This window comes from Nicotiana tabacum, chromosome 8 (genome assembly GCF_000715075.1).
Source record: "Nicotiana tabacum cultivar K326 chromosome 8, ASM71507v2, whole genome shotgun sequence".
In the NCBI taxonomy this organism is placed as follows: Eukaryota; Viridiplantae; Streptophyta; class Magnoliopsida; order Solanales; family Solanaceae; genus Nicotiana; species Nicotiana tabacum.
The window spans coordinates 188,869,504-188,891,917 of record NC_134087.1 but is presented as its reverse complement, the minus strand read 5'-3'; positions in this window follow the sequence as shown (position 1 = coordinate 188,891,917).

Sequence of the window (22,414 nt, the reverse complement as noted above, 5' to 3'; positions counted from 1 at the left end):
ATTCACGAAGGTCTATCCCCCCTGACCTTCGAGTTCGCGAGATGGGTTTCGCGTAGAGTTACTCCATCTCCTCTACCCAGCCCAGCTAAAGCTACGCGTTCGCGTAGAGAAACCCCCCAGTTCTCCGCGTTCGCGACCATAATCCCGAGTTCGCGTAGAGTACAATCCCCCCCAGCCCAGATCCCCTTCGCGATCGCGAGAGTGGCTTCGCGATCGCGAAGCATAATCCATCAGAACACCAGCTGCAGCAAACACACCAGATTTTCTAAGTTTCAAAACCCCCGTAGCCTATCCGAAATTCACTCGAGCCCTCGGGGCTCCAAACCAAACATGCACACAAGTCCTAAAACCTCATACAAACTTACTCGTGCGATCAAATAGTCGAAATAACACATAGAACTACGAATTGAACACCAAATCAAATGAAATTTTCAAGAAAGATTTAAAACCTCTATTTTCACAACTGGACGTCCGAATTACATCAAACAAACTCCGTTTCTCACAAAATTTCACATACAAGTCTTTAATATTATAATGAACATGTATTGAACTCTAGAACCAAAATACGAGCCCGGTACCAACTAGATCAATCATTAATAATTTCTTAAAACCCATTAAATTTTCACACTTCCAATTTTCATCAAAAATTCATATCTCGAGCTAGGGACCTCGGAATTCAATTCCAAGTATTCGCCCGGGTCCTATATTTCATTACGGACCCACCAGGACCGCCAAAATACGGGTCCAAATCCATTTACTCAAAACATTGACCGAAGTCAACTAAAATCAACTTTTAAGGCATTAATTATTATTTTCATCAACTTTCAACATAAAAGCTTTCCGAAAATATGTCGGACTTCATACGCAAATCAAGGAGGGTAAAAAATGAGATTTGTAAGGCTTAAAAGCACAAAATCGGGTTCTAAAACATAAGATGACCCTTTGGGTAATCACATTCTCTACCACTAAAATAATCGTTCGTCCTCGAACAGACATAAAAAAGTACCTGAGCTGGTGAAAAGGTAGGGATATCTACTCTGCATATCGGACTCGGACTCCCAGGTAGCTACCTCAACAGGCTGACCTCTCCATTTCACTCGAACTGAAGGATAACTCTTCGACCTCAACTGACGAACCTACTGGTCTAGAATAGCTACCGGCTCCTCCTCGTAGGTCAAATCCTTGTCCAACTGGACAGTGCGGAATTCTAACACCTGGGATGGATCGCCGTGATACTTCTGAAGCATGGACACATGAAACAGTAGATGTACTGCTGATAAACCTGGTGGCAACGCAAGTCTGTAGGCCACCTCTCCCACTCGCTCAAGGATCTCAAAAGGCCCAATATACCTAGGGCTCAACTTGCCCTTCTTTCCAAAACTCATTACACCCTTCATGGGCGATACCCTAAGCAACACTCTCTCTCCGACCATGAATGCCACATCACGAACCCTACAGTTGGCATAACTCTTCTGCCTGGACTAAGCTGTGTGAAGTCTATCCTGAATGATCTTAACCTTATCCAAGGCATCCTATACCAAGTCTGTACCCAACAACAGAGCCTCCTCCGGCTCAAACAATCTAAACGGCAACCGACACCGTCTACTATATAATGCCTCATAGGGAGCTATCTGTATGCTCGACTGATAGCTATTGTTGTGGGCGAACTCTGCAAGGGGAGAAAACTGATCCCACGATCCTCCAAAGTCTATAACACATGCGCGGAGCATATCCTCCAATATCTAAATAGTACGTTCGGACTATTCATCTGTCTGAGGATTAAATGTTGTGCTCAGCTCAATCCGCGTGCCCAACTCACACTGTACTGCCTTCCAAAAATGCGAGGTAAATTGCGTACCTCGATCCAAAATGATAGACACGGGTACATCGTGAAGACAAACGATATCACGGATATAAATCTCTACCAACCGCTCTAAAGAATAGGTAATTGCCAGATAAATGAAATGCACTGACTTGGTCAGTCTATCCACAATAACCCAAATGTCATCAAACTTCCTCTGAGTCTGTGGGAGTCTAACAACGAAATTCATAGTCATACGCTTCCACTTCCACTCAGGAATCTCTACCTTCTAAAACAAACTACTAGGTCTCTGATGCTTGTAATTTACTTGCTGACAATTTAGACACCGAGCTACATATGCAACTATATACTTCTTCATCCTCCTCAACCAATAATGCTACCGCAAGTCCTGATACATCTTGGTGGTGCCCGGATGAATGGAATACCGGGAACTGTAGGCCTCCTCTAGAATTAACTCACGAAGTCCATCCGCATTAGGTACACAAACACTATCCTGCATCCTCAAAACTCCATCATCTCTAACTGTAACCTGCTTGGCATCACCGTGTCGCACTGTGTCCCTAAGGACAAGAAAATGAGGATCATCATACTGCCTCTCCCTGATGCGCTCAAACAAAGAAGACCGATCGACTATCCAAGCTAAAACACGATTGGGCTAAGAAACATCGAACCTCACAAACTGATTGGCTAAGGCCTGAACATCTAATGCAAGTGGTATCTCACCGACTGGGATGTACGCAAGGCTCCCCATATTAGCTGACTTCCTGCTCAAAGCATCGGCCACCACATTGGCCTTCCCGGGATGATACAAGATGGTGATATCATAGCCTTTCAATAGCTCTAACCACCTCCTCTACCTCAAATTGAGCTCCTTTTTTCTTGAACAAATACTGCAAACTCCTATGATTCGTGAACACCTCACACAACACACCATATAGATAGTGCCTCCAAATCTTCAGCGCGTGAACAATGGCTTCCAGCTCCAAGTCATTAACAGGATAATTCTTCTCATGAACCTTCAGCTACCATGAAGCATATGCAATAACCTTGCCACCCTGCATCAATACCCGCACCAAGTCCAATACGAGATGTGTCACAATATACTGTATAAGGCCCTGAACCTGTGGGCAACACCAACATCAGCACCATAGTTAAAGTTGTTGTAAGCTTCTGAAAGCTCGCCTCACACTCGTCTGACCATATGAACGAGGCACTCTTCTGGGTCAACCTGGTCAATGGGGCTGCTATAGATGAAAATCCTTCCACAAACCGATGGTAATAACCTACCAATCCCAAGAAACTACAAATCTCTATGGCTAAAGTAGGGCTAGGCCAATTCTGAATGGCCTCAATCTTCTTAGGATCTACCTGTATACCCTCTGCTGATACAACATGCCCAAAGAAAGAGACTGATTCCAACCAAAACTCGCATTTTGAAAACTTAGCATACAAATGGTTGTCTCTCAGTGTCTGAAGTACGATCCAAAGATGCTACTCATGCTCCTCTCGGCTACGGGAGTAGATTAAGATATCATCAATATATAGAATCACAAAGGAATCCAGGTAAGGCTTGAACACCCGGTTCATCAAATCCATAAATGTTGTTGGGGCATTTGTCAAGCCAAATGGCATTACCAGGAACTCACAATGCCCATATCGAGTCCGAAAAGCTGTCTTAGGGACATCAGATGCCCTAATCCTCAACTGATGGTAGTCAGACCTCAAATCAATCTTTGAAAATACCTTAGCACCCGAAGCTGGTCAAAGAAGTCATCAATCCTCGGCAATGTATACGTGTTCTTGATAGTGACTTTGTTTAACTACCGATAGTCTAAGCACATCCTCATCGATCCATCCTTCTTCTTTACAAACAACATGGGCGCACCCCAGGGCAGGACACTAGGTCTAATAATGCCCTTATCAAGCAAATCTTGCAACTGCTCCTTCAACTCTTTCAACTATGGCGGAGCCATACAATATGGCGGAATAGAAATAGGCTGAGTGCCCGGAAGAAAATCAATACAGAATTTGATATCCCTTTCGGGTGGCATCCCCGGCAGGTCTGTAGGAAATACCTCTGGAAACACTCGAACAACTGGTACAAAGTCCATGGAAGGAACCTCCGCACTAGAATCGCGGACATAAGCCAAATAAGCTAGACACCCCTTCTCGAACATACACCGAGCCTTCATATAAGAGATAACCCTACTGGTAGAATGACTAGGAGTACCTCTCTACTCTAATCGAGGCAACCCCGGAAAGGCTAAAGTCACTATGTCGGTGTGACTATCCAATATAGCATGATAAGATAACAACCAATCCATCCTCAAAATGACATCAAAATCAACCATATCGAGAAGTAGAAGATCTATGCTAGTCTCAAGACCCCCAATGATCACCACACATGAACGATAGACACAATCTACAACAATAGAATCCCCCACAAGTATGGACACATATACAGGGGCACTCAAAGAATCACGGGGCACAACCAAATACGAAGCAAAATAAGATGACACATAGGAGTAGGTAGACCCTGGATCAAATAGAATAGAAACATCTCCACTGCAAACTGAAACAATACCTGTGATAATAGTATCGGATGACTCAGCCTCAGGCCTGGCTGGAAATGCATAACATCGGGGCTGGGCCCCACCACTCTGAACCATATCCCTGGGACGGCCCCCTACCGACTGGCCTCCACCTCTAGTGACCTGACCTCCACCTCTAATGGCTTGACCTCCACCTCTAGCGGCCTAACCTCTACCTCTAGCTGCCTGACCCCTACCTCTGGCTGGCTGAGCGTGCGTTGGTGCACCCAATGTCAAAATCATGGCACAGGAACTTTGCTGCTGTGGCAGAACACCTAATAATCTTGGACAGGTCCTCCTGATATTCCCAGAGCCACCACACTCGAAACATCCATCCTAATAATATGGCTGTTGAAATTGAGACTGACCCCAAACAAGCCGGCTGACCACGATAATAACTCTAAATAGAAGGTACACTAATAGGAGCTGGCAGTGCAATGTAAGATGGCTGCCCAGAATGAAGCACATAAGGACCACGACTCACTGAAGCACTGTGGGAAGTTTAGAGCGCTAAATGAAACGGCCTAGGAGGATTGCCTCTACTAAAAGTACCTCGACTTCCAGATGAGGCCCTACTGAATCCACCGGAGTGACATGACCTCTTGTCAAACCCTGACCACTCTCCTGAGCTGAAACCATCTCGACTTGCCTGGCAATATTGGATGCTGCCTGAAAAGAAATCTCACTCCCAGTCTCCTCCATCTCCAATATGATAGGCTGAGCAAGTCCCTCAATAAACCTCCTCACCCTCTCTCTCTCTCTCTCTCTCTCGGTAGGAAGCAGAAGAATAGCATAACGGGCCAGATCCAGAAATCGAGTCTCGTACTGAGTGATAGTCATAGAACCCTATTGCAGACGCTCGAACTACCTCCGATAGTCCTCCCTCTGAGTGATAGGAAGGTACTTCTCAAGAAATAGCTGAGAGAACTGGTCCTAAGTAAGAGCTGGCGACCTAGCTGGTCTGGCCAACATATAATCCCTCTACCATTTCTTGGCAGAACCTGACAGATAAAATGCAGCAAAGTTGACCCCATTGGTCTCTACTATCCCCATGTTCTGTAACACCTCATGACAACTGTATAGATAGTCCTGAGATCCTCTGAAGATGCACCTCTTTAATGAACCGAGAAAAGCTTGGTAAACCTATCCAATCTCCATAAAGCCTCAGAAGACATAGCTGATCTGTCATCGGTCTGTGCTGCAACACCCGGCGGAACTACCCATATTGACTGAGCTAGTGGAGTCTGAAACTGGGGAACCATCTGCTCCGGAGTGTGAGTAGCAGGAGTCTGTGCTTCTCCCTCAGTTTGAGAGACGACTGGTGCTACAGGAAATGTGTCGGCCTGTGCCACACTCTCCATGAGGCATGTGCCACACTCTCTACGACCTGAGTTGGTCCTGCTGGAACGGTCTAGGCTGGAGCCTCCTCATCAAACTCTACCTAATGCTTCGCCGCTGGTGCTGCTGCTCGAGCTCGGGGCTGGGCTCTGCCCCTGCCTCGGCCTCTGGCACGACCTCAGCCTTGGCCCGACCTCGGCCTTGGCCTCTGTCCCTCATAGGAGCTATTGCTAGGGGCTTTTGCTGCTCCTCAACTGAAGATGCGGTATGTGTTCTCGCCATCTGTAGGAGAACAGAACAAAAGAGTTCAATCAGCAATGATAGAATAAAATTGCACGACAAAGAACAATAGAAGTGAAACTATTCCTAACTCCCTAGGCTCTGGAAGATAAGTACAGATGTCTCTGTATTGATCCTCTAGACTCTATTAAGTTTGCTCATGACTCGTGAGACCTATGTAACTGTTGATACCCAATTTTTTCCTATGTATTTTTATATACAAAATACTTTCAAAATAGTATGTACATACATATATAAGCATTCCCAAGAGTTTTGGTATTTTTTCCAATTCTTAAGATTTTAAAATTAATTTATTGTCTATTTTAGCAGTATAAAGACCAATAATTACTTCCAAAATCATCAATTTTGGTGAATAAATTATTTTATTCCCATATGTATACTAAAATATAGTTAAGGTGATTTTTGTATATTTTATACAAATTTATTTGGTATTTAAAAGACTAAATTGCATATAATTGCAATTATAGCCTACTTTAAAATTAATAGCATTTTATAATTGTAAAATTGGGTCCAGTATTTTTAAATCAATATTTATATACTATTAATAGTTTCAGTACTTTTAATTTGCTTTTTAAAATCATCTTCACTTTTTTTATAAAATAAAAAGGGAAATTGGCTATTTAATATTTAGCCCCATTTTTATTTCAATAACAGCCCCATTACATTTCAATTGTAGCCCTTAATTTGACTCAATTAAACCAGCCCAATTCCATTTGGACCCAACCCACGACCCAATTCCAAATGACCCTCCCGGTTCCTACTATTGATCCAGGCCGTTGATCATTTTGATCAATGACCATAAACCACATTTACCTTTTTTAACCCTAAACGACTACCCTAATACCTCATTTCCCATCTCTCAGCCGCCTTTGAAACCTCTCGTCACTCAAACTCTCTCAGACTCTCCGAAACCCTAGCCTCCTTCTACCCCTCTTCAACCACCACTCCACCGGAATCTATGGCTTCTCAGGACATGGATGGTTGGTACTCACTCCCCTCCATCAGTAAACCATGGTTGCTCGAAGCTTCGAGACTTGACTTCGATGGTTCTTCTTCAGATCCTTCTCAGATCTGTACATCTATGGCTTCTCCGGCCATTACTCCGGCATATTCAAGCACTATGAGCCTTTTCGACTCAGGATCTGACTTTCCTCAGGACCTTTCTCATTTCTAGGGTTTTGTCTGAAACCCTAAGCTTTCCGAGGTTCTTTACTTGCTTATCTTCTTAGATCTGGAAAATGTCTGTGTTTTATTGAACTTTTTAAAGGGTTTCCCCAAATTCTCTTTTCAAAATCGTTTAATTCCGATTTAGGGTTTCTGAAAGGTTTTTCTAAAACATCTTTCTGATTCTTTTTGTTCTTTCTTTATGTGTGTTTGTTTGTGTTATGCTCGTATGACTTCTTTTACTATGCATGTACTATTCTTCTACTTCCTTTTTCTACTATACACGTTACTCATGTACTCACATGTTAAGCCGTGTTATGTTTTCCTTACTCTTTTACTATATGTGTTTACTGTGAGTTCTTTGATTTTGTTCACTTTATTTAGCTCTGTTTGTGTTCTTGCTAAGCAGATTTCACCTGCTTTTGTTTAAGCTCGTATCATCTTTTTCTTCTGAACTTGCTTAAACTCTGAGTTTTCTCAAACATGTTCTCATGACCTTGAATTAGTTCTTTCTATCATGTATGTTTGTTTCTCATAAAGTCTTTGGAAGAGACTTCTGAGCCTCTTTCAATGACCTGCTCTCTCACCTCTATGTCTGACTCAATTCGAAACAATAGGATTTGGGGGTTTCTTTGGCAAGTGATATTAGGGTTCCACGTTGGGACCCTAGGCTTTCAGACTCACTATGAGTCTATAAATGAATTCGATTCCCTTTTGTTTGTGACTCTAAGGCTTTCAATATTAGACTCTTTTTCTGAGTAACCTGACAATTCCTTTCATTTGATTGGTATGCTTTATATATGTGAGATTTCTCTTTCAAAAGGTTTTTACCAACTGATTGATTGATTCTGAAATCCTTTTAATAAGGCTGACGAATTGTCACTAATTTTTCTTCGATTGAACCTCCTTTACCTTTCTTGACTTGGTTCAGTCGAATTGAACCTGTAATTTTAGTTTCATGGTTATTTGATTGATTCCTTTGCCATATTTGGCACAAACCGTGTACCATTGATGGTTATCCTTAAATAACTTCTATGTATTTACCCCTTTTGTGCTACTTTAAAAGGTTTTAATTAAAATTTATTTCCTTAACTGGCTTTTACCCGTTGGAATCATGATCCCTTAACAAAAGGGAGATCGATTTCAATGATATTTCCTTGCCTTTCTTACTTGTTTCTCTGCACTATAAAAGGGACTACCCTTCTGCACTTTTAAGAGCACTTCGAGTTCAATACCTTGAACTTTTAGATCACTACTTTCAACTTACTTACACACTTTATTGCTTTGAGTTCAATACTCTTACAACATTCTGTTCTTTTCTGGGATCTCTTGGAACTTTTGCTTGCAACTTGGCTTTTTCAAGACTACTTTTACTTGTTTGTTTTTCCTGAAACTGGTATGTTCTAATTTAGCTTTCCTACCTCACCCCTATGTGTTTATTTACAGTTTTCTGCAATCCTGTTTACTTTGTTGTTCATGATAAATGTTAACTATGTGTGTTATTTCCTTGCATCTATTTTTTGTTTTGAATCCCTACCCCTATTCCCTTCTATGTGTTTGAGTTAAAGTTCATGGCCTGGAAGTATCCAAATTACTGCCCAGGTCCAAACCTGATCCTCAATGGATCCTAACTCCCAATTTTGGCTGACAGGCTGGTCAGGGTGTGCCAGCACTCTTAAATTGCTGGGCATGACCACCAGCCTGCCATGGCCTTTCCTAATCCCCCTCTATGCACATACACTTACTCTTAGATTCTAAGTTTTGTCCCCCTCTTATGAGCCATGCTTTGGGACCGTGAGCTTCCTCTAAACTTGGACATTTGAGAGTTGACTCTTCCACACTGCACTATAATATAATTCTGCAATGTGTTTGGGGTGTAAGAACTACCCTGAGTCCCTTTGAGACTCTCGAGAACTTTTACACATCCCAAATAAGAGAAAGGCTTTATGGAAAACGGATCTTGGAAGTTGGTTTATCTCATATTGTTAGACCTTGAGTCTAAATTAAGCTGTTTGGTTGCAGTTGGAAGTTCTGATGTACTTTTTTTTATTCATTCGGGTCTGTAATAATTTGTAATAACTATGGGGTTTTAGTGAAAAAGGGGAGGGTCATTTATGTATGCATATGGGTAGACAACATGCTCATGGGGATTACTAATTACAAATTCTGCATTTATGCATATCATATAGTACTCCTGCCTATAAGTCGTCTCATTATTACATTAGAAACCATGCCTATAAGTTTCTGCATATAAAAATCATGTATAAGTTTCTGCACTTAGGCATTTAGAAATCATGCGCATAAGTTATGCATTACATATAGAAATCTTGCCTATAAGTTGTTTCATTACTGCATTAGAAACCATGCCTATAAGTTTCTGCATATAGAAATCATGATTATAGTTTTGTTTCTGCATTTCTGCATACTCATCTGTCATTAGGCAAACAATCATAGGTCTAATAATAATCAACTTTGTTCTATATACCATGCCTATAGGGCTCCTGCACTTACATAATCATTTTAAAATCAATAATACTTAGAAATCATGCCTATAGGAGCAGCCGTCTGAATCTGATTCGTCTATTTTATCTATAAGTCTAAAATTAGTAGTAATGTTTGTCTAATATCGGCAGAATTTAATTGGTTCTAAAATCAGTAACCCTTCTTTAAAATCAGTATACTTCCACCTAGGTAAGCAGTAGGTAATTGTTTAACTGTGTCAGTTTTAATAAATTGCAACCAGACAAGGCCTAATTCGAACTCCTCATCTGAGAAATATGTGATGAAGCATCATGTCCTAATTCTTTAAATTTAATTCAGACTATAACCAGTATTTGAAGTCATGCTAAATAATTTGCTCCTTTAAGTGAGGAGGCATGTTTGAGCCCTTAAACTGCTATTTGTTTCCTCGTACTTGCTTATGTATTTTTTTTGTCGCATTAGAATTTTGTCTTTTTAAAACTCTGAAAAGCCCCAACCTCCCTCCCTTTAGGACTAGTAGTTCCAAACGCCTCCGGGAATGATAGGATTGGGATGGGTAATAGCATGCAATAAGTAACGACACTATTCCATGTTTAATACCTTAACGGGGTGGGAAAGGGTAGATATGGACATGATGACCGGTGCGCTAATACCACGTGCGACCCCTCTTCTGAGGAGTGATTGTCGGGTATTGCATTGATGTGATCCATATTGTTTGTAAACCTAGGACCCCTTCCCCTTTACTTGTTATCCCTTTTTTAACTGTCCAGACTATTTGCTTAAGATTTATGTTTTCTTTACCTTTCTTTAAACTTTCAATTCACTTGCAACATTATGTGTAAATCCCCTTCTATTTGAGACCTCTATTTGCTTACTTGTCAGTTAAAGTCACAATTGTAACATGGCCGGGAACCACACTTGTGGATCTTAGGGGGTGCCTAACACCTTCCCCTCGAGATAATTTCTAGTCCTTACCGAACTCTGGTTTTCCAACTCGAACTCTTCTTTAGTGTTTTAATGCACTTTAATCATTAGGTGGCGACTCTTCAACCCAAAAAACCTAATTCCCAAGAGGGAACGAGTTGTCCTCCCAAATGTCATGAACCCGATTTCGCTTTTAGAAAAAGGGGGCGCGACAGCATGGCGACTCTGTTGGGGACTTCTTTAGGCTTTTACCATCTCATATTACTTGTGACTTCACTTCTTCTTTATTACCTTTATTTAATGTCTTTACCTCTTTTTTGCTATAAAACTGACTTGGCTCTTTGTTTCTTTTCTTTAATGCTTTCTTTTACCGCTTTCCTTCAATGCCATTGTAATTATGAGCAATTATTGTAATTATTACTTTATGAACGTGCAAATATGTGACAACTTGTTTCATTCTTGTAATTGCATACTCAACATCATATTCTACTCGTGCCAAATAAAATACCATAGCAACGCTTATAATGAGTGGTTGCGCCCTTCCAATATTATCACCCCCTAAATTTGGCAAAGGCGTATTTGCGGTAAAACCAGTCGATCTGCGGTGCAGTCGATGGTTCTGTGCCTTTCCCTCTTGAGTTGTCCGCTCAAGGGTACTGGTCTAATACCCATAGAAACCTTACTCTGTTCAATTGTACATGCATCACTGTCAAACCTAGCCGAGTCAGTTATGTTGTCCGCATAATGACTCTTTAAGATAGCCTTGTCCAAAGTCCACTGGGTTTACTTGAAACCCAAATGGACGCTACCATGTCTGTGCATTTATTTGGAGAACTAAATGCTGCTCATGCTAATTGTTGATATTTAATAGCCGAATCTCTCAAAAGTATGGCCTCACCCTTTTGTTTTGCAGAAATGAATGACAAAGTTCCCGACTTTGGTATGGTCAAAATACCCTCACTCTTGCTGACCTGGTGGAGGAACCTCCCATCAAGTAACCAAATCAACGAATGGAAAGAGAGAGTCACCAGGGCTAGTGAGAAGCTGGAATATCTGGAATACAGTCTGCTAGAGTTAGAAGGGAAAGTGAGGAAAAGAATCACCGACTGTCAAAACGCTGAGGAAGGCAAAGGAGAACGCCTGGTGAGGGCATTCTTACTAGAAAATCTGTGCGAGTTAGAGGATATGATCAACGAAAACATTCAACCTGAAGAAGGTCCTTCTGGGACCAAATAGCTAGGAGTCTTTTCTTTTGCTTTAAGAATGTAATAAGGCCAATGACCATTAGTGACATTTTATTTTCTGCTATTTTTAGGGTCGTTTTGGGATTCGTCTTATTTTTATCAATAAAATGAGGTATTTAGCATTATAAGTTCTCCAAATCAACTTGTCGCTAGGCCTACCTCGGGCACAATGAGGCTCCTAAATTAGGACACGATTTATATTCTTGCACTATGTATTTAAATATTGCAACGTTTTCTTCTCATAACCCGCACTAACTTGCTACCTTTGTTTTTATTTTATTTTATTCCCCTCCCCAAAGGTTAGTTCGTGCACTCTGGCATCGTCATCATACTCCAAAAGATCTAAGGGCCCTCCGCCTCCTCCTCCTCCGAGTCCTATCAGAAACAAGAACAAGGGGAAAATGGAAGATCTGAGCAACATCAGAATGGAGAACTCAGTTGAAAGGGTAGAGGTTCCTCAGGGTATTCGAGTTTCCAAGGAAAGTGCCTCCCAGCTCGAGCAAAAGTTATTGAAATTTCAGGAAGAACTGGACCAAGTTCGGAACTTGGCAAGCTTGTCGTTTTCCCTCACCACCCCAGATATCAACTTTCCCAACACTCAAAACCCTACACCTCCACAAAACATCCTGAAACCACAAAACCAACCCGCTCCCCATCACCACTGCAACACATGCCACACTTTAAACAACACCCCACTGCTCATCCTTGAACCACTAAACTCAACAAATGATCATCTCCACAACACCCCCATCTATGTGGAAACTATATCATACTATACTCAACCTATTTCAAGCACGCCTGAGTCTGATGACAAAGACTCTCTTATCAGGAATCTGGCCGCAGAACTCAAGAAGCTGACTAGCCGAGTTCAGGGTGTTGAAGGAAGCAAGGGGATCGAGGGATTGAATTACGAAGACCTTTGCATTCAGCCAGATGTCGAACTGCCCGAGGGGTACAAACCTCCCAAGTTCGAGATGTTTGATGGCACAGGGGATCCCAGAGTCCATTTGAGGACCTACTGCGATAAGCTAGTCGGAGTAGGGAAGGATAAAAAGATTCGCATGAAGCTCTTTTTGAGAAGCTTGAAAGGGGATGCTCTATCTTGGTACATTAGCCAAGACCCGAAGAAGTGGTCGAATTGGGTAAGTATGGCGTCCGATTTCATGGACAGATTCAGATTCAACACGGAGAATGCGCCAGATGTGTTCTACATCCAGAACTTAAAGAAGAAACCTACGGAGACATTCCGCGAGTATACTACTTGTTGGAGATCAGAAGCTGCTAAGGTTAGGCCGGCTTTAGAAGAAGAACAAATGAATAGGTTTTTCGTCCGGGCTCAAGAACCCATAATATTATGAGAGGTTGATGTTGATTGAAGGCTAGAAATTTTCCGACATCATTAAGCTAGGGGAAAGGATCGATGAAGGTATTAAAAGTGGTATGGTCACAAACTTTGAAGCATTACAGGCCACCAACAAGGCTCTACAGTCTGGTGGCACATCCAAGAAAAGGGATGTGAGTGCCGTGATGGTTGCACAGAGAACAAAGTCCCCAATCAAATACCAAACCTACCCATTACCTCCACCCACATATCAGCCTACCCCAAATTACCAAATACCCTTGCCCTCTTACCAAGCTCCACCACCTACTTACCAATCATCTCCACTTCCCACATATCAGCCCACTTTGCCCAGATACTCTCAACCCGCACCTGTCTACCAAGCCTACAACACCCAACAAACCCACTATCAATCACCTCCCCTCGCCAAACTTTCCCTAGACCCCGACCAAACTTCGACCGCAGACCCCCCAAACAGTATACCGCCATTGCTGAACCTATCAACCAGCTGTATTAAAGGCTCAAAGCTGCTGGTTACATCACCCTTATCCCTGCCATAAACCTTGAAAACCCCTCCCAATGGGTCAACCCAAACAAAACTTGTCCATACCATTCCGGCATGAAGGGGAATACCATTGATGAGTGCCGCTCTTGATAAGATCCAAGCTTTAATTGACAACAAGATCATTGTGGAAAAGGAGCCTACTCCGAATATCCGTAACAACCCTCTACCAGACCACAAGGGTGGAGGTGTTCACATGATTGAGATAGAAGATGATTGGGACCGCAAAGGGTCGATTGGATTGATCGCTGAAGGTGACGAGCCAAAGAAACCAACAGTCACCCTTAACCCGATTGTGGTCCAGATGCAACCTTCTAGAGACACTGAAGTAAACATGTTCATACCACTTGAGTTCGAAACACCTTCATATGCAAAAACACCAGGGCCTATTGAGGTCGAGTTTGGGTCCCCAAAGGCACCTGTACCATCTGAGGTTGCTATATTACCTCCCAAAGCAAGGGTGCCCATTCCGGTATCCATGACAACCGTTCCACCGTTCCACCCAAAGGCCATACCGTGGGATTACACCGTCGAGGCGAGAAGGAAAGGGAAAACCAAATCTACAGAAGCAATTGCAGCACAGGGTATGACAAGAACCGGCAGAGTTTATACTCCAAAACATCTAGCTGAGTCCAGTAAGCAGGCCTCTGGACGACCAACCATCACTGAAATTGGGCCTTATGATCTCTGGAAGAAGATACAAGCCAAAGAGTATTCGGTCGTTGATCAGTTGAACAAAACGCCAGCCCAGATCTCTATCTTGGCTCTACTACAAAGCTCTAACGCACATAAGAATGCCTTATTGAAGGTGCTGAGCGAGGCATATATGCCTAGCAACATAACTGGATGAGAAATGGCAAACATGGTAGGGCAAGTATTGGAGAGTCACAAAATCACTTTCCACGAAGATGAGCTGCCACCTGAAGGGCTAAGCCACAACAAGGCATTGCACATCACTATGCAGTGCGAAGATTATTTCATCACCAGAATCCTGATTGACGGAGGATCTAGCCTCAATATTTGTCCATTGGTGACTCTCAGAACATTGGGAAAGAGCCTGTATAAGATCAAGGATGGAGCCATCAATGTCAAAGCTTTCGATGGATCCCAAAGTTCCACTATTAGGGAAATTAGTTTGTGTCTTCAAATGGGACCGACTTGTTCGACGTTGATTTTCAAGTGATAGACGTCCCAACATCTTACAACTTGCTATTGGGATGACCCTGGATCCATGCCGCTGGGGATGTAGCATCAACCCTACATCAAGCAGTGAAATTCGAGTGGAATCACCAAGAGGTAATTATTCATGGCGACAGTAGCAATCCCATATACAGTCGCCAGACCATCCCAGCAATCGGAGGAAGAAGGAAGATAGGCGGAGAAACCTACCATCACATTGAGCGAGTCAATGCTGTGGAAAAGGATAAATGGTGGGATAACAAAATTGAAAGTATAGTGAATTGGTGTGGATACGAAATTGGCAAGGAACTTGGTAAGAATCTCCAAGAAATCGCTAAGCCTATCAGGTTGAAGAAACACGATACCACTTTCGATTTGGGATATGAATACACTTGGGAGGAGTTCAACCACTGGTCACCACCATGGCGTAGTCCCTACTACCCGCTGGAGCATCTGATACCTCGCTTAGAGCAGACCTTCCAGCCAGCCGGTGTCATATATGGGTCGGAAGAAGAGGAAGCACTGGCGGCGATGAGGAATTTATTTTTGGAAGATGATAATATGGACTGTTGTGTCATTTTCGAGGAGGAGGGGAAGGAAGGCCCTTCTATACAAGCTGTGAGCCGAGGAGCACGCCTCAATAATTGGACCATCAGAACCATCAGGGCCCGGAAAGCTTCAGGGTAGCAAGGCTAAACAAAGCACCATGCATTATCTTTATTTTTCGCTAGTTGACTTTCTTTCCACATTTTTAATATTGAAATAAGAGCTCCAATGTTCAAAACAATTATGAAATTTATCAAAGCATTTCAGTTTCTTATAAATCTTGATCTTATTACTTTTTACCGTTTACTTTATTTACACAGCATTACTATTACTTATCTTGATGAACCGATGATTGTGACATGCAACGAGGCAACACAACAAACTGATATAGACTCAGAAGAAGATGATATACCAAAAGAGGTTGTTAAAGAGGCTGAGGATTTTGAGAACAGACCTAAGTCTAACCTGGACGAAACTGAGATTGTCAACCTGGGAGATGCAGAGCATGTCAATGAAACGTGCATCAGTGTTCATCTGTCACCATCAAAAAAGAAAGAGTACACGGAATTTCTAAGGGAATATGAGGACATATTTGCCTGGTCTTATGATGACATGACTAGTTTCAGTACATCTATTATAGCTCACAAACGGCCAACTGATCTGACATGTCCACCAGTAAAATAGAAGCTCAGGAAGTTCAAACCCGACATGAGTTTGAAAATCAAGGAAGAAGTCACCAAGCAAGTCAAAGCCAAGGTTCTCAGGGTAGTAGAGTATCCAACATGGTTAGACAATATTGTGCCAGCGTCGAAGAAAGACGGGAAGGTTAGAGTCTATATCGACTACCGGGATCTCAACCAGGCCAGTCCGAAAGACGACTTCCCCTTTCCGAACATACACATTCTAATTGACAACTGCACCAAGCATGAACTGCAGTCGTTCATTGATTGTTTCGCTGGGTATCATCAGATATGGATGGATGAGGAAGACACGGAGAAAACGGCTTTCATTACGCCGTGGGGGATGTATTGTTACAAGATGATGTCGTTTGGGTTAAAGAATGTTGGGGCCACCTACATGAGGGCCATGACTACTATTTTCCATGACATGATACACAAAGAGATTGAAGTGTATGTAGACGACGTCATCATCAAATCCAAGAGAGCCACTGACCACATAGAAGATCTGAGAAAGTTTTTCAACAGACTAAAAAGGTACAACTTGAAGCTGAATCCCGCCAAGTGTTCATTTGGGGTTCCTGCCGAAAAATTACTTGGGTTCATTGTGAGTCACCGAGGAATAGAACTGGATCCATCAAAGGTCAAAGCCATCCAAAAATTGCCACCACCGAAGAAGAAGAAAGAGGTTATGAGTTTCTTGGGAAGACTTAACTACATCAGCCGGTTCATAGCTCAATCCATTGTCATTTGTGAGCCAATCTTTAAGATGTTGAAGAAGGATGCCGCTACCAAATGGACTGATGATTGTCAGAAAGCCTTTGACAGAATCAAGTAATACCTGTCAACACCGCCAGTTTTGGTCCCCCTCGAGCCGGGTAGACCTCTATTACTCTACCTTGCAGTACTGGATGGGGCTTTCGGTTGTGTCCTGGGGCAGCATGATGAAATAGGAAGAAAGGAGCAGGCCATCTATTATCTCAGCAAGAAATTCACCTCGCACGAGGCCCGGTATTCTCTATTAGAACGCACCTGTTGTGCTCTAACTTGGGTAGCTCAGAAGATGAGGCACTATTCCTATGCATATACTACTTATCTCATATCAAGAATGGATCCTTTGAAGTACATCTTTCAGAAGCACATGCCCGCAGGCAAGCTAGCCAAGTGGAAAATCCTGCTGAGTGAATTCAACATTGTTTACATGACTCAGAAGGCAATCAAAGGACAAGCACTGGCAGATCATCTTGCTGAAAATCCCGTGGATGGAGAATACGAGCCTCTAAAGACGTATTTTACTGATAAAGAGGTATCTTTCATAGGGGAAGATATTGCAGAATCCTATGATGGTTGGAGAATGTTTTTCGATGGAGCAGCAAACTTCAAAGGAGTTGGCATAGGAACGGTCCTAGTATTAGAAACCGGACAGCATTATCTGGTGTCTACAAGCTCAGGTTCCAGTGCACCAACAATATGGCCGAGTATGAAGCTTGCATCTTAGGGCTCAAGCTGGCCATTGACATGAACATTCAGGAATTACTAGTGATCGGAGATTCAGACCTGCTTATACATCAGGTCCGAGAAGAATGGGCAACCAAGAACTCCAAGATACTCCCTTATCTGCATCATGTACAGGAGTTGAGAAAGAGGTTCACAAAGACAGAGTTCCAACATGTTCCCAGAGTTCAGAATGAGTTTGTCGATGCATTGGCCACCCTATCATCCATGATACAGCACCCAGACAAGAACTTCATTGATCCTATTCCGATAAAGATCTATGATCAGCCAGCTTACTGTGCTCATGTAGAAGAAGAAGCAGACGGAAAACCTTGGTTTCATGATATCAAGGAATATTTGACGAAAGGAGAATATCCAGAACTCGCAAATCCTACTCAGAAGCGCATACTTTGGAGATTATCTAACAAATTCTTTCATAGCGGAGGAATCATGTATAGGAGGACTCCTAATTTGGGATTACTAAGGTGTGTCGACACAAAGGAAGCATCCAGACTATTGGAGGAAATTCATGCAGGGACCTGCGGACCACATATGAACGCCTTTGTCTTAGCCAAGAAGATACTCTGAGCTGGTTATTTTTGGATGACTATGGAAACGGACTGCATCCAGTATGTCCAAAAATGTCATCGCTGTCAGATACATGCAGACATGATAAAGGTGCCTCCAAACGAGCTTACAGCAATAAGCTCGCCATGGCCGTTTGCTGCTTGGGGAATGGATGTTATCGGACCTATCGAGCCTGCCACATCAAACGGGCATAGTTTCATTCTAGTGGCAATTGATTATTTTACCAAATGGTTTGAAGCAGCATCATACAAAGAAGTGACTAAGAAAGTGGTAGCAGATTTTGTCCGCGACCGTATTGTTTGTTGGTTCGGAATTCCGGAGTCAATCATCACTGATAATGGTTCCAATCTCAACAACGACCTAATGAAAGCCATGTGTGAAACCTTCAAGATCAAACACAAGAATTCTATAGCTTACAGACCTCAGATGAACGGAGCTATAGAAGCCGCCAATAAGAATATCAAGAAGATACTAAGGAAGATGATAGAGAAACATAAGCAGTGGCATGAGAAGTTATCATTTGCTTTATTGGGATACCGCACCACAGTTCGCACATCAACCGGGGCAACTCCCTCTATGTTGGTTTATGGTACAGAAGCAGTCATTCCCGTCGAGGTAGAAATTCCCTCCTTGAGAATCATACAGGAAGCAGAACTTGACGATGCAGAATGAGTAAGGAGTCTCTACGAGCAGTTAGCTCTTATAGATGGGAAAAGAATGAATGTAGTTTGCTATGGTCAACTTTATCAGAACAGAATATCCAGAGCCTTCAACAAAAGAGTCAAGCCGAAGCAGTTTACACCGGGGCAGCTGGTGTTAAAGAAGATTTTCCCGCATCAAGATGAAGCCAAAGGGAAGTTCTCTCCCAACTGGCAGGGTTCATACATGGTTCACTGGGTTCTAACCGGAGGAGCCCTCATACTTGCAGAAATGGACGGTGAAGTTTGGCCGAAGCCGATCAATTCAGATGCAGTGAAGCGATACTATGTGTAACTCTTACGATTTCCTGTATAATGTATTTAAACTACGCCTGACCTGATTCCCGTTTAAGAAGGGATACGTAGGTAGCCCTATGGGTTCAGTCACAATTCAATAAAATTTTATTTCCCCCCGCTATTGGAAATTGGGGCAGAATTTTGAGGAAGACCCTTAAAATTCCGAAGTTGATTTCAGTCATTTATCGCACGCAGCCGTCAGAAGCACCAGCCCAGTAAACCGGGGCAGAATTTTAAGGAGGACCCTCAAAATTCCGGAGTGAGAGAGGTTGCAATGTCTTGAACTGCATCGCATTCGTCGGTTCATCTAAAGAAAACTATTTTAAATTATGTATTTATGTTACATTTTTGCTAAATCATGCATGTCTGGTATCAAATTTGCTTTGTTTAGCAACGCTACCTCAATAATACACAACGCCAAGCAGGACAAGCGAAGCTCATGGGGAAACATACTAACCTTCCCCCCTTTACAAAAATCATGATTTTTCTTTGGATGCAGGCACTCAAGTCGTAAAATCATCAGATATATCTATACACTCATACTTCCCGAGAATACAACTCTCAGAATCATCACCTATTTACAGTTGTTATCCGTACACAACATCCACAGCAGCCACAATATAGCAATCATCTATCATCTATTAGCTAAGAGATTTCATTACTATTCGCCTTTTATTTTCTGCATTGCATAAGGCTACCTTTCTGCCTTCCGAGGTTAAGCTCTACCTCCATCTGCATTTCTCCGCATTGCATAAGGCTACCTTTCTGCCTTCTGAGACTAAGCTATGTCTCCATCTGCATTTTCTGCATTGCATAAGGCTACCTTTCTGCCTTCCGAGGTTAAGCTCTACCTCCATTTGCATTTCTCTTGCATTGCATAAGGCTACCTTTCTGCCTTCCAAGACTAAGCTCTGTCTCCATCTGCATTTTTTGCATTGCATAAGGCTACCTTTATGCCTTCTGAAGTTAAGCTCTACTTCCATCTGCATCTTCTGCATTGCATAAGGCTACCTTTCTGCCTTCTGAGACTAAGCTCTGTCTCCATCTGCATTTTTTGCATTGCATAAGGCTACCTTTCTGCCTTCCGAGACTAAGCTCTGTCTCCATCTACATTTTCTACATTGCATAAGGCTACCTTTCTGCCTTCCGAGGTTAAGCTCTACCTCCATCTGCATCTTTTGCATTGCATAAGGCTACCTTTGTGCCTTCCGAGACTAAGCTCTGTCTCCATCTGCATTTTCTGCATTGCATAAGGCTACTTTTCTGCCTTCCGAGGTTAAGCTCTACCTCCATCTGCATCTCCTGCATTGCATAAGGCTACCTTTCTACCTTCCGAGGTTAAGCTCTACCTCCATCTGCATGGCTGAAATACCGCCACCTTATTTCTCTTGCATGGCTGATATATCGCCACTCTTATTTCTCTTGCCTGGCTGAAATACCGCCACCCTTTATTTACATCTTGCATCAGCTGAAAGATCGCCACCTTCTGCATTTTCATGGGCTGAAAGATTGCCAAATTTTCCAAAGGCGTCATTGTTCGGAGGCACCATTTTCATAGCGCGAGAACGCCATGTCATGGCCTGAGGACCCCATTTTATCTTTTGTATATCATTATTCAAAGGCATCATGGTTCAGAGACATCATCCTCATCGCCCGAGAACATAATTTCATAAACTGCGAATCCTTTATCATACGCTTCATGGCCAAGGACGTCATCCTAACCGTCCAAAGACAGTATTCACGGTCCAACGGGAACTTGCATCATGTTTAAATTTATACACTATATATATATATATATATATATATATATATATATATATATATATATATATATATATATATATATGTTGGTATTGTTCATTCGCAGGTACACCGGCTAGCAATGGTCGTCTCAGCAGGAGCGATCCCGCTCCAGTTCCTGCAACCTATCAGACTTTGACCATCCTTTCTCAACTTGAACATCGCGTCCGTTTTTCGAAAATCTCCATCGGCATACTCCATCGATGGATCCCGAACTACATATGTCCTGAATCCTATAATACCAGGGATATGTAGGCAGCTCAGAAACCAGAGCTCGGTCAAAACTCTTCAAAATTGTTTCATTCGGTCAAAATTGGCCATCATATCTTTACCCGACAACTCTTTCATCCTTCCCAGGTAAAGAGGGGCAGCTGTTGATACCCAATTTTTTCCTATGTATTTTTATATGTAAAATACTTTCAAAATAACATGTACATACATATATAAGCATGCCCAAGAGTTTTGGTATTTTATTTCCAATTCTTAAGATTTTAAAATCAATTTATTGTCTATTTTAGCAGTATAAAGACCAATAATTACTTCCAAAATCATCAATTTTGGTGAATAATTTATTTTATTCCCATATTTATAGTAAAATATAGTTAAGGTGATTATTGTATATTTTTACAAATTTATTTGGTATTTAAAAGACTAAATTGCATATAATTTCAATTATAGCCTACTTTAAGATTAATAGCATTTTATAATTGTAAAATTGGGTCCAGTATTTTTATATCAATATTTATATACTATTAATTGTTTCAGTACTTTTATTTTGCTTTTAAAATCATCTTCACTTTTTTTTTATAAAATAAAAAGAGAAATTGGTTATTTAATATTTAGCCCCATTTTTATTTCAATAACATCCCCATTACATTTCAATTGTAGCCCTTAATTTGACTCAATTAAACCAGCCCAATTCCATTTGGACCCAACCCACAACCCAATTCCAAATGACCCGCCCGGTTCCTACTATTGATCCAGGTCGTTGATCATTTTGATCAACGGCCAAAAACCACCCTTACCTTTTTTAACCCCAAACGACTACCCTAATCCCTCATTTCCCATCTCTCAGCCGCCTTTGAAACCTCTCGTCTCTCAAACTCTCTGAAACCCTAGCCTCCTTCTACCCCTCTTCAACCACCACTCCACCGGAATCCATGGCTTCTAAGGCCATGGATGGTTGGTACTCACTCCCCTCCATCAGTTAACCATAGTTGTTTGAAGCTTCGAGACCTGACCTCGATGGTTCTCCTTCAGATCCTTCTCAGATCTGTAGATCTATGGCTGCTCTGGCCATTACTCCGGCATATTCAAGCACTATAAGCCTTTTCGACTCAGGATCTGACTTTCTTCAAGACCTTTATCAT